Raw genomic sequence first — 13046 nt, forward strand, 5'->3', positions numbered from 1 at the left:
AGAAAACCTGGATTTGTGCTGGAAATGGCCCACCTTAATTATGCACATTGTAGGGAGAATGGTCACTTTGGATGAGCTATTACCAGCAGGATAGTGAGTTTGTGTGTGTGGTTTTTGGGAGGGGGGTGAGGGGGTGAGAGAACCTGGATTTGTGCAGGAAATGGCCCAACTTTATTATCATGCACATTGTGTAAAGAGTTGTCACTTTGGATGGGCTATCACCAGCAGGAGAGTGAATTTGTGTGGGGGGGTGGAGGGTGAGAAAACCTGGATTTGTGCTGGAAATGGCCCACCTGATGATCACTTTAGATAAGCTATTACCAGCAGGACAGTGGGGTGGGAGGAGGTATTTTTTCATATTCTCTGTGTATAAATAAAGTCTGCTGCAGTTTCCACGGCATGCATCCGATGAAGTGAGCTGTAGCTCACGAAAGCTCATGCTCAAATAAATTGGTTAGTCTCTAAGGTGCCACAAGTCCTCCTTTTCTTATTGTGAAGAGAGTTGTCACTTTGGATGGGCCATTACAGCAGGAGAGTGAGTTTGTGTGTGTATGGGGGTGGGGGGGGGGGTGAGAAAACCTGGATTTGTGCTGGAAATGGCCCACCTTGATTATCATGCACATTGTAGGGAGAGTGGTCACTTTGGATAAGCTATTACCAGCAGGAGAGTGAGTTTGTGTGTGTGGTTTTTGGAGGGGGGTGAGGGGGTGAGAGAACCTGGATTTGTGCAGGAAATGGCCCACCTTGATTATCATACACATTGTGAAGAGAGTGGTCACTTTGGATGGGCTATTAGCAGCAGTAGAGTGAGTTTGTGGGGGGGGGGGGCGCGGAGGGTGAGAAAACCTGGATTTGTGCTGGAAATGGCCCAACTTGATGATCACTTTAGATAAGCTATTACCAGCAGGACAGTGGGGTGGGAGGAGGTATTGTTTCATGGTCTCTGTGTGTATATAATGTCTTCTGCAGTTTCCATGGTATGCATCCGATGAAGTGAGCTGTAGCTCACGAAAGCTCATGCTCAAATAAATTGGTTAGTCTCTAAGTTGCCACAAGTACTCCTTTTCTTTTTACTGATCCTAAAGCACATCCAGCCTATTAAAGGGGACTTGTGCAAGACCACTCGTGCTCTGCTGCAGCTGCCTCGTAATGCCTTAGTATCCGAAGCCCAACCTCTGCTATAGTGTTGCCAACTAGGGAATCTCAATGTACTTGGTGTTTTTTCCTAAAGTCCCAGCTCCTGGAGTCAGGTGACTGAGTCAAAAGCTCAGCTTGCATTTTAACAGAAAAGCAAATGTCCAGCCTTAGGGATTGCAGACAAAAGCTGTAAAATGTGACCCAAAGGCTCAGAAAGCAGAATGCAAAAAACAAAAACAGAAACCAACAGGGATGATTTTTAAATCCTGAGAGTCTTAAAAGCTGATCTCATGCTTTGGAGATGTCTGACTCATGGTGTGGTGTGTATGTGGTTTTTGTTTGTTTTGTTTTTAATGGTTGGTGCTGGTGACATTGCTAATGTGGTAAAAATTGACTTCTGTGCAATGGGCCCCCAGCACCAGGTCTAGGCCCTGCTAAACTCCCACTCAGACCCCTAAAAGGCAGATTTTGTAAAGACCTCAGCTCCCGTTTAGGCACCTGACTAAGGTTCATCTATGCTGGAGCTGGACTTATCCGATCAAAGCAGTGCAGGAACATCAGCCTGGACTGGAAATTACAGACATGAAGTGCAGAGTTTTCAGAAGACCTCAGTGCAGTGGGTGCCCCTTGGGACCATAGGGCTTAGTCATAGAATGTAAGGTCAGAAGGGACCACCATCTGATCAGCTAGTCTGACCTCCTACATATCAAAGATCACCTAGCAACCAACATGAGACCAAAGTATTACAGCCCTCAGGAAACTAGACTGTTCTGTGCCACTGACCAAGAATGGTGAATGTTTAGCAAAAGAGGATTTTTCCCCCATGTGTTTATTAGACATTTGAGTTAAATGAGAGTTAACAACAAACCAAGAGCTTTAAAATATTTTAATAGAAATCCCCTCCTATTTCAGTCTGGCAGCTTTCACTGGGATGTCATCGTTTTAGCAGTTCTCCAGGCAGCCGCAGAGTCTTCCCCAAAAAACTGGATCGGCCAGGCCTGAATTTCTATAGTAAAAATAACAAAACCACCCACCCAGTCCTTTGTGATTCATCCTAAAGAAACAGATCAGGCCACAAAGCCCATTTGCTTTGCCTTTGCAAGGTTGCCTCTAGACACAAGTCAAAAGCTGGTCTCCAAGAAACTCTCTGAAAGGGACACAGCGGGGAACATTCACTCCCATGCGGCACAAGAACGAGGCAATATTTAAGTCTTATTTTGAAGCCTCAGGTGGTGCTTAGGGCTTGCCATACCCTTAATGGTCAAACCTGCCAGTGTGTGACAAGCAATCTGTGTGAGCAATGTGGAGCATGGCGGTTTTGTTTTATATCGTGCCATTAGCAGGGGTCAGCAACAGGATTTGAACGCTGGTCCCTCCTGTCTCCAGCACAGAGCTCTGCTCCTGGGGCTCAAGAGCAGCTGCTAGGCCCTCTCTGTGCTAGCCACTAGAGCAGTCTGTGATGGGTGCTTCGCCAGTGGGGGGACACAAGGTTTGCTAGACAGCGGTAGGTTTTGCTGATTTGGGTTCTAGGAGCAAGAATAGCCTGTTACAGCCAGGTTAGCCAAGCCCATAGTGGGTTAGTCCCCAGAGGCCCTCTGTCTGAGAGGATGAGACTGGGACTGTTCCATACTCGCCCTGAAGTGACTGTATGTAACCCCTACATTAACGTATCTGTAAAACTGGAGGCAAAGCAGATACTGCCCTGCTGCCGAGTCTGGGGGTCTGAGGTCTGGCTCAGTAATAAGGGCTGTGCCATGCACAGACATAAAAGCAGCAGTGAACGGAAGAGCTGGGCTTTCAACTCCAACTCCTGGCTCCCAGCCCTGTGATCTTTCCCCTAAGTTAAGGGTTACTTTGATGAGCCTTGACTCGCTCTCATCCGAGCACAGGGTGGAACAGAGCCTGCACCAGCTGAAAAAGGAACCAGCCCACCCCGCCCCTAACACTGGAGAGCTCAGGGCTTCGGGCATGTCCTCTTCACAGGGCTGAGCAGAGATGATGTAACTGCTGAGTCAGGTATGATTGAAACAGCGGCTGGAATGGCCACTCCACAATGGAGACCAGATCCGGGGTGATCCAGTCAGTTGGCAAAATTCATTCCCAATCTGTCCATGGTCCAGTTGGCCCTAAGGGATTTGCTGGAAAATGTCCATGCTTGGCAGTAGGAAGATTAATTTAAGCAAGTGTCTGGGCAATGAGAACTGCCTTAGCATGGTAGGATTTAACCAAGACAGTGGCATTGCCAGGTGGTAAGTCTTCTGAAGGACTTGGGCTCTGATCCAGTTCAGCCGAGACTTTCCACGGATTCGAATGGGAGAGGGCTCAGGCCCATGGCGGGTCACATGCAGAAAGAGCAGCTCCCTGTGTTTGTGTTAGAGTCCCCGAGCAAGGCAGACGGAACCTGTGACCAGATCAAAAAGGAAGAGGCTTGCAGGTGGGTCCGGACTGTGCCATCATGGAAAGGAATTCCTGATATATCTACACCCGCAGAGACTCCCTGAGCAGTCAGTTACAATATCAGCTCATCCTCGATCACAGAGCACTGTTCAGTCAGCAGGTTGCCAAAACACTTGACAAGGTCATGGACAAGCACCGGGGGGGAACCGCTGAAATGCAGCTGCCTCTGGGGAGGAACAGGACATGTTTAACAGCGCACTGTATCACTTGGAAGTAACAGAAGTCAAGAGGCTCAGCTGAATGTAGTGTCTGGATGAAAGCGCTGGAGGGATATTGGGAGCTGCTATACAAGGTTATCACCCCTTTCCTTGTGATCGTGGCATGAACACAAGCAGATTGTCGTCTCACCCAAAGACAAAGCCAGTTCTCTGACTTCCTCCTTGGGGAAGCTGAGTCTGCTGCAGAGCTAGGTACAGCTCCAAAGCGCAGGGCAGTGGAAGACTGGGGACAGAAAAGGCCCAATCACTGTCTCTCTCAGCTAGGTCCTTTCACTCCAGGCTGCACGGGGAAAAAAACCAGCCCTGTCTCCCTTTGCCTGGTGGCTAGATCAGGGTTGTTTATCGCTCGCCGTTGGCTTGAGCTGAAGGACCCTCAGTTGGGCGGTGGAAAAGTCCCTTGGCTCCGTTGCAGCAGCAGCCGCCAAGGGAGTAATGAATCTGTGTTTCAATTTCAATAATGGGACGGCACCCATTTCATTACAGCCGGGGCAGACCTCCACCCTGGCTGTCTGCAAGGGCAGGACCTAGAGGGAAATTAATCAACCCCTCAGACTCTGTCTAGAACAGGCTGTCGCTCCCTGACCCCAGATGGCTCAGCCCTAATGTAGGTGCTGGCCGGGGTTTTGTAGCTGGAGTTCATCCGAACTCCCTGTTCACTGGTAGCTGGGCGGCGCTGGGTCTCTTCCACAGCTCAGGCTACCCCGAGACTGCAGTAATTTAAGCCTCATTAAGGGCTGAATTCATCACTAGGGAAAGCCAATGGCGTGGGGGGGGGGGGGTGTCTCTGTGTCGCTATGTCCCTTTTCTATGGGTTCTTGCAGTGCGGTACCAGCTTCGCTTGCCTCCTCTATATCAAAGTGCGCATGGATCTGAGACAGGTGTGCTTTACATGTGCCTGTTCTGAGGAAACCTGCGTCCTCTGCACCAGTGTTTGGAGACCCCCGGTCATGGGAGCCTGCTGGGGCCGGGTGCATTGGGGAGGGGATTGCTAAACAGCTGCATAGCTCTGGCCAGACAGGAGCCAAACTCACTGCTAGTGTAGGGGGAGGAGGAGAGATGGCAATATGTGGGCTGAGCTGGGCCTATAGCAATGGGGCTGGGAGCCCCTGTTAATCTCTCCCAGAGATGCAAGCCACTCTGCACCAATGGGAGCTATGACCTGGATCCTAGGCGCTGGACCGGGGGCGGGGGGTCTCTGTGCCATGCACTCAGATGACCCAGAGATCAAACTGCAGTGGCTGTTTCTTGGGTGCTGCCCCCATGGGTTCTGGTCCCCCCCTTCTATCCAGCCCTGGGTGGGGAGAGGGGTCAGGGAGCCCCTTTCACCCTGGTGCTTTGAGAACTGGACACCACTTGGGGGGTGGGGGAAGCTAGTGGCCATGCCTGTATTAGCCACCTCAGAGAGGGTACTTGGTTGGAGGAGACGAGGGACCGAGTCCCCTGTGCCCTGGCTCCAAGAGAGAGGGACGCAATGCCATTGCAGCGGGGCCCTGCCTTCCAGCCGAGTGCAGCTAATGGAGTGAGCTCGTAAGGGTTAATCTGTGATCTCCCCATTGCACCCTGGTGAAGAGACATTACCGGCTCCTTAGCACTGCAGTCATTCAGCCCAGGAAAGATCATGCTTGTTTTCCCAGGGATGTGGTGAGTTTTCTAGGTCCAGAACGCCCGAGCCATTACAAACCTGCCTGGAATCTGGGGTGAAAGAGGCCTCTGGGGAGAGGGGCTGCCTGCTCATTGTAATTGAACACAGCTGTAAAACACTCCATTGTTCTGTATTTATAACAGTGGCTCTTTTTACTGCAATCCTTTGACAACCCCATTAGCTCATAAAACAATAAATGGGACTGCAGAACCTGGCTGAGCCGCTCATTTAATCGGCGTTAAAAAACCTGAAGGCCAAGCGGCTTGTAACAAGTCACTACAAAATATATTAATTCAATTAACATTTCAAAGACGCCTGTGTTTATTAGGGCACACAGCTGAGAATGTACTGTGAAAAGGAGATTCTCTCTCTTCCCTTGGCTCTCCATCCATCTTGGTGCTTCTATGGCCCTGATCCCTGTTATAGCTGAGTGCCTGGGGCCAGATTTCAAAAGAGGATGGAGATTCCTAGTGCACTCACTTAAATTCCAGCAGGGCCGTGTAGAGCTGGGGCTCGAGCTGACGCTACATGGCAGCTCTTACAGGCTGTGCTGAGAGCTTTGTTAGGCTATGGGTTAAACTCTATTGTCATTTACCTCAGGGCCCCCCCGGCAAAAATCAGTGGGTTTGCGCTGGGGTCTAAAATGGGATGAATGTTATTCCCTGAGGCTTTGGTTCTTCTCTCCTTTACACTGCGGTAACAACACAGACATCAGTGGAGTGACTCCAGATTTGCTCTGTGGTGCCTCAAAGCTGTCCAGGTTATAGTGCTGAAATATTAGGGGGGATACTTAAACGCTTTGCTGGATTGGGACCTCAAATCCTGTTCTCCTGTGACACAAAACCCAGCCCGGCATCACAAAGACTGCCATGGAGTAGAGTGAATTGAATATTCTTCCCCAGGCATAATGCTACATCAGCCTGCTGTCCCTTTATCCCCCCCGCCCCCGCCCCGAAATGCTTAAAATTAGGCACTGGTTTGAGGTCTGCCACTTGAGCTAAAAGAGCAGTTTCATTACTGTTATCCTCCAGTGCACCAGCCACTTGAGGGAGATGTCGGTGGCCCATACTTTGCCACTGTCACCTATGCACTCTCAGGAATGAGGAGACCATCCCAACGAAAGCCAGCAACGCAGTGCATTCCACATGGACACTGGGTGCAGTACAGAATCTCTTAACAACCTAAAACAAGGCAGGGTGACATTTTCTAACCCTTATTTTTCATGAGCGTATGGAAGAAGTTGAGCCCAAAAGATGCCTGTTTGAACTAGCTTGCTATTGCTGAGATTAGCTGGCTGCATTATAAAAAGGATTCATATTCCCCTATTAAGGGCCATTAATTAGAAATTCAGACTTCCACAGTATTTGCTCTTTCTGTGGTGCTATTTGAGTTGGTGATAAATCTGCCGCACCTTGATCTCAGTGAGAGCACTTAGCTGGTCTAAGTGTAACCCTATGTCTCTCTAATGCCCACGCATAGAACCTAAGCATCTCTGTATGTCAGAAAGTCCCATCCATGACCCACCCAGACACGTGTTCTCTCACCAATACGCAAGGGAGAGGGGTTCCCAAACTTTAGTGTGGATTACATTTGAATATATAGATTGTCCAGTGGACACTTCATAGAATATCAGGGTTGGAAGGGACCTCAGGAGGTCATCTAATCCAACCCCCTGCTCAAAGCAGGACCAATCCCCAACTAAATCATCCCAGCCAGGGCTTTGGCAAGCGAGGCCTTAAAAACCTCAAAGGAAGGAGATTCTACCACCTCCTTAGGTAACCCATTCCAGTGCTTCACCACCCTCCTACTGAAAAAGTTTTTCCTAATATCCAACCTAAACCTCCCCCACTGCAACTTGAAACCATTGCTCCTCATTCTGTCATCTGCTACCACTGAGAACAGTCTAGATCCATCCTCTTTGGAACCCCCTTTCAGGTAGTTGAAAGCAGCTATCAACCCCCCCCCCCCCCACTCTTCTCTTCTGCAGGCTAAACAATCCCAGTTCCCTCAGCCTCTCCTCATAAGTCATGTGTTCCAGTCCCCTCATCATTTTTGTTGCCCTCCGCCGGACATTTTCCAATTTTTTCACATCCTTCTTGTAGTGTGGGGCCCAAAATTGGGCATAGTACTCCAGATGAGGCCTCACCAATGTCGAATAGAGGGGAACGATCCCATCCCTCAATCTGCTGGCAATGCCCCTACTTATACAGCCCAAAATGCCATTAGCCTTCTTGGCAACAAGGCACACTGTTGACTCATATCCAGTTACTTGTCCACTGTAACCCCTAGGTCCTTTCCGCAGGACTGCTGCTGAGCCATTCGGTCCCTAGTCTGTAGCGGTGCATGGGATTCTTCCATCCTAAGTGCAGGACTCTGCACTTGTCCTTGTTGAACCTCATCAGATTTCTTTTGGCCCAATCCTCTAATTTGTCTAGGTCCCTCTGTATCCTATCCCTACCTTCCAGCGTATCTACCACTCCTCCCAGTTTAGTGTCATCTGCAAACTTGCTGAGGGTGCAATCCACACCATCCTCCAGATCATTAATGAAGATATTGAACAAAACCAGCCCCAGGACTGACCCTTGGGGCACTCTGCTTAATGCCACTTCCCATGCCATAATAGTCACTGTAGCCAGGTGGAGACTCACCAGCAGCATCTCAGGGAATTAGCATTCAGCCTCCAGAGCACCTCCTTCAGGCCAGTGACTTGCCACCCCTGGCCCCCATGTCCCTCCTGGACCCCGATGCCCTTGTCTTGGGTGCTGCCCCATGGCAGTACACCCACAGTTTCAGGTCTCCCCCTCTTAGGGGAGCCCCCCCACCCACTATCCCCACTTCGCCTCAGTCTTCGGCTACTGCCAGTCACCAACTAGCTCCCTGGGGCAGACTGCAGTATAAGCCACTCATCACAGGTGAGGGGATTTGAACTTGCTGCCTCTGCCTACCCGCAGCTGCCCCTGCAACTCCTGTACCAAATAGGCTTTCCTAAGCCCAAGCTCCCCGGCTCCCTTGGCCTTCCCCAGCCCTGCTCCCAGTCTAGGTACTTTCTCAGCCCTTGCAGCCAGGTCACTCTCTCTCCAAGCTAGAGAGAGTCTCTTCTGGAACTTCTGGCTCACAGCCTTTATAGAGCCCCCTGGGCCCTGACTGGGGCATGGCCCCCTGCTGCTGCCACTTCCCCCAGTCAGCCGGGGTTTTATTCCCTGCCCCAGTCCCAGCCCTCTGCAGGGCTTTTTCAACCTCTTCAGGGCTGGAGGGAGTGAGTGAGTGAGTGAGTGAGTGAGTGGATGGACGGATGGATGGATGGATGGATGTGATGTGATGTGATGGTACGGTACCAGCCCTGGATGGCAAATCTGCTCTCGCCTGAGAGCTGGAGACTTGTGTTTTTGAAGCATAAAAGACTGAGTGTGAGTTAGCTGCTCCCATAGTATCTGTTCACCTGCCCAGGAGTTTGTTGCAAAGACTGGGCAGATAAAGAGCCTGAAGGACATTTGAGTTAAACAAGAAGGAGGAGACTTTCTGCTTTAGCAAGGGGGTGTGTGTGTGTGTGCAGAATGGCATGTGGGCTGTAAAACCAGAGAGTGCTGGAGTGAAGGGAAAGGTGAGTCCAGCTGCTGAGATTCTGATCAAACAAGGACAATTCACTGGGGAGAGAAGGCAGCCAGAACTGAAGCAGGCTGCCAGTCTTTCTCAGGCTGAGCCCCGGCTGCATTGCTGACCTGCCACTCACCCATCATTTGCAAGCCAGAGGGGGCAGGTGCAGCCTCCTGCCAGCCACAGAGCTCAGAAAAACTGGACTGAACAAGCTTCTGGAGGACAATGCAGTTCTGTTGATATCGAAAAGCCTTGGGAACTCATGTCAGTTTCACCAACTGGGGGTGGGGGAGTTCCGACAATACCGTTTGGACATTTCAGAATGAACCTTTTTATTCTTTTGTTCTGAATTATTTTGATTTAGAGTTTTATATATTGTATTGTTCTACTAGAAGATAGAATTTTAAAAAGTCAAAATCAAAGAAAAACGTGTTGGCTGATCCAAAATGAATTGGGTTTTTTACAATGATCTTCCGTATCGAATTGGGAACTTTGGGGACTTTGTTCTGATTCGAAATGCAGCCGATGTTTTAAGGCTCAAAATCTGTCATGAAATGGCTTTTCTACCCCCGGCCTAGCTCCACTTGGGAGCAAGAGGGTTGGGAGTAGGCCACTGGAGAAACCTGCCAGTGACTGGCCTGGATTGCGCACATGCAGGAAGGTATCCGTACATTAGCTCTGCTAAATCAATGGGCTACAGCCCGACCAGAGGCATCAGGCTGTCCCTTAGTGAGGCACGAGCCCCAGCTTGGAAATCCCTACCCCCCTTGGGATAAAGGGTGTGACCTCTATCAGGGTTAGCTCACACCCCCATCACACACACCCACGGAAACTAGGTTGATTTACTCCAACTGAGGTTCTCGGACATTGATGCTTATTCACTTTACTCTTTCCACTGAATGCATGCGATGAAGTGAGCTGTAGCTCACGAAAACTTATGCTCAGATAAATTTGTTAGTCTCTAAGGTGCCACAAGTCCTCCTGTTCTTTTCTCTTTACTCTGTGTGTGTCTTTCAGAGAAGCCTTTACAAACCCAATGTCCTCCCCATGCTGCTGGACATGAAAGATTCCAGGGCAGCTTCTGGCACTGGAAGGCCTCACGTAGTGCCCTCGGCCCACATTTCTCCTCCTCCCCAGGTTGGGGCTGTCTAGCTGCTGCTTTCCACCCCAGAGCTGGCTGCATTTGTAAAGCATTTTTATATCCTTTGGGATAAAGGGGCTGTATATATGGATCTGTAAGAGGGGGTGATAGTATGAGTATGGGACCTCTTCACCTGCATGCTCCCTACTCCAAACAGCTGCCATTTTGTTTTGTTAAATCAACTTCCTCCTATGCCAGGCAAAAAAGTTTTTCTCCCCAAAATGTGAAGTTTCCCTTCCTTCCAAGACTACACCGAGCCAAGGTCCAAGAGGGACAATCTCCCATCCCATCCCAGTGACACGTCTAATGTCTGATCCCACGTGACCCCTCGAGGCCAGAAGGAGGAGCTTTTTCCAAGCAGCGAAAAGCTGGGGTCTTCCTTGCCCATGAGACACAGCCCTGGCTTCTAGCCCAGGGAGGAAGCTGGTGAGGTATTGAACTTGAAAGCCATGATGTTCTGAGTTATAGAAATAATCATGATACTTAGTTCTTCACCAGCTGATCTCAAAGGGAGTTGGGTGCCTATATATCTATCAGGGTCTGGGCTTAACCCAAGTTCACACGAAGTCTGGGAATAGGTCCTGAATCTCCTGACTCCCAGTCTAATTCTTTATCTCTATTAAATAGAATATTTCTTTCCGCCTGAGGACTTTAGAGTTGATTTCAAGGCACTACCCTGGCTTCACAGATAAAGCAGGGGTTGTGGTCCCAACCCCATTTTAATGGGGTCACCAAGGCTGGTGTTCGACTCGCTGGGACCTAGGGCTGAGGCTGAAGCCGAAGCCTGAGCCCCATCGCCCAGGGCTGAAGCCTGAATGCTTCAGCCCTGGGAAGGGGGGCTAAGGTTATATGCTTCAGCTTTGCCTGCCCTGTGCCAGCAGGGCTGGGGTGGCCTTGAGCTTTGTCCCCCATCCTGGGGGCATGTAGTAATTTTTGTTGTCAGAAGAGGGGTCACGGTGCAACGAAGTTTGAGAACCACTGAGATAGAGGGATCGAAAAATAGCCCAGATACTGTTTTAAAAATACAAACAAATGAAGATCAGACATTGCTGGAATGGTTTGCCTACATAATATATATAGGCTAAGCAAAACCCATGAAGGCAGGGATGGGTTAAAGGTATGATTAGGAATAAGTTGGGGGATGCCCTGGATAATGTAATGTGCCCATCCTCATGCCCACAAAAGCTCTCTGTCCAATCAGAGCTGGAGGGGAAATGATTCTTCTTTTCCCCATGAAACATTTTGACAAAAATCAACATTCAAAGGTCAGAAGTTTCATTAGAAATGTTCCTTGGAAAGGACAGACAAATCCTGGGAGAGAATCAATTTAAAAGGGAGAAAATTTAACTTGGGGGAGGGCGGGGCTGGTTGATTATTATTTTTAATGTAAACCTGAACATTGCTCCCAAAATGGATGTTTTGCAGTCGAAAATTTCCATTTCTAAACCATTTCTCATCCCAGTGTTCATGGCTGACCAGGTCTAGCTGCGACACCCTGTAGCTCTGATGGGGAAAGTCACTGCCAGACAATGGGCAAAATTCTCCCATCTGCAGAGAGCCAGCCCAAAGCTCAGCTGCCACTTGAATGGCATTAGTGGAACTTAAGTGGTGCCTAGCTTCACGCTGACTCTCTGCACCGGGGCAAATTTCACCTAGCGTGATTCGAAACTGCTTCCGAAGGAGAATGTGCACCGATAGGCTAGCTGCGAGGGCATTGTGCATTTTGCCCAAGTGTTACTGCATCCAGTAGCATTCCTGCCAGGTTCTGAGATACCCAGGTAAGGTGTGTTCTTCAGGAACGCCAACCACTTTGCAAGCGGGGGACAGATTCTGCAGGCAAAATTTCCACTTGCTTGACAGGGTGTTCTGCTTGCAGATGCACAGGAGGATAGGCGGCCGCAGTATAGCCTCTGTTGCCCATCACGGCAGTCATTCTGGGCACAGCAGTGCCAGTAGTTCACATAAAGTCACAGACTCTGATCCTGCATTGAGGACCGTGTGGGCAGATTCCTGGGATGTGATGCAGGAACGGGGGGTTGCCCATGCACTTCTAAGTGCAGGACTGGGGCCTGGGTCACGAGAGCATATTTTACTGAGAGAAGCGCTGCTGATCAGACACAGAGATTCTCCTCTGTTCTGCCCTCGGGGGGTTGAGAGGAGGGTTACTTTGGTGACAAAGTGTTCTGGGATCCTCTGGTAAAAGGGGCTAGAGCAGAGTCAAGTATCTTACGTTGTCATAGCAGGAACCAGATGGCGCTGTTACAAATAATCTTACAAGTTCTTTTTCCTAACGTGAGAGCAAGTTTTTAGTCTTTGAAGAAATGCTGTATTGAAGTAAGTTTTTATTGCTGGCCTTCTTTAGGGGAGCTGTTGTAAGGAGCTGGAGAGTTTGCTCTTTGCCTTATTCTCTAGCCTGAGTCAATTCTGGGACTGCTCCCTGGGGACGCGACAAGGGTGTTGGGCTGAGATTCCCAGAAAACCGGATTGTCTGCATGCTGTTTGACCCCCTTCCATCCCAGGATGGGTGTTTACATGTCATTAAAACAAGTTACACTTAGACTCTGTGTCACCGATTTTCTCTTCACTGGTAGCTGACCTGCAAGGCCTAGGTAGATGCTACTGCTCCACAGAATGGCAACAGTATTATAGTATTGTAACCAGGTGTTGGGATATGTTAGGGTTAAGTAAAGACCCGGGAAACTGCTGGTGTGCTGACATGGCATGAGGGACAAAAGGCACAGACAGGCAGTATTTCTTTGTTTAATAAATAAGTTGCTATATTTTTCCCTTCCCTGTAGCTTGTTGAGAACTGATAAGCCTTGCAGCTGCATGAGAAATGTCGTTGTCTAAAAAATAC

Source organism: Lepidochelys kempii, chromosome 21 (genome assembly GCF_965140265.1).
Source record: "Lepidochelys kempii isolate rLepKem1 chromosome 21, rLepKem1.hap2, whole genome shotgun sequence".
Classification (NCBI taxonomy): Eukaryota; Metazoa; Chordata; order Testudines; family Cheloniidae; genus Lepidochelys; species Lepidochelys kempii.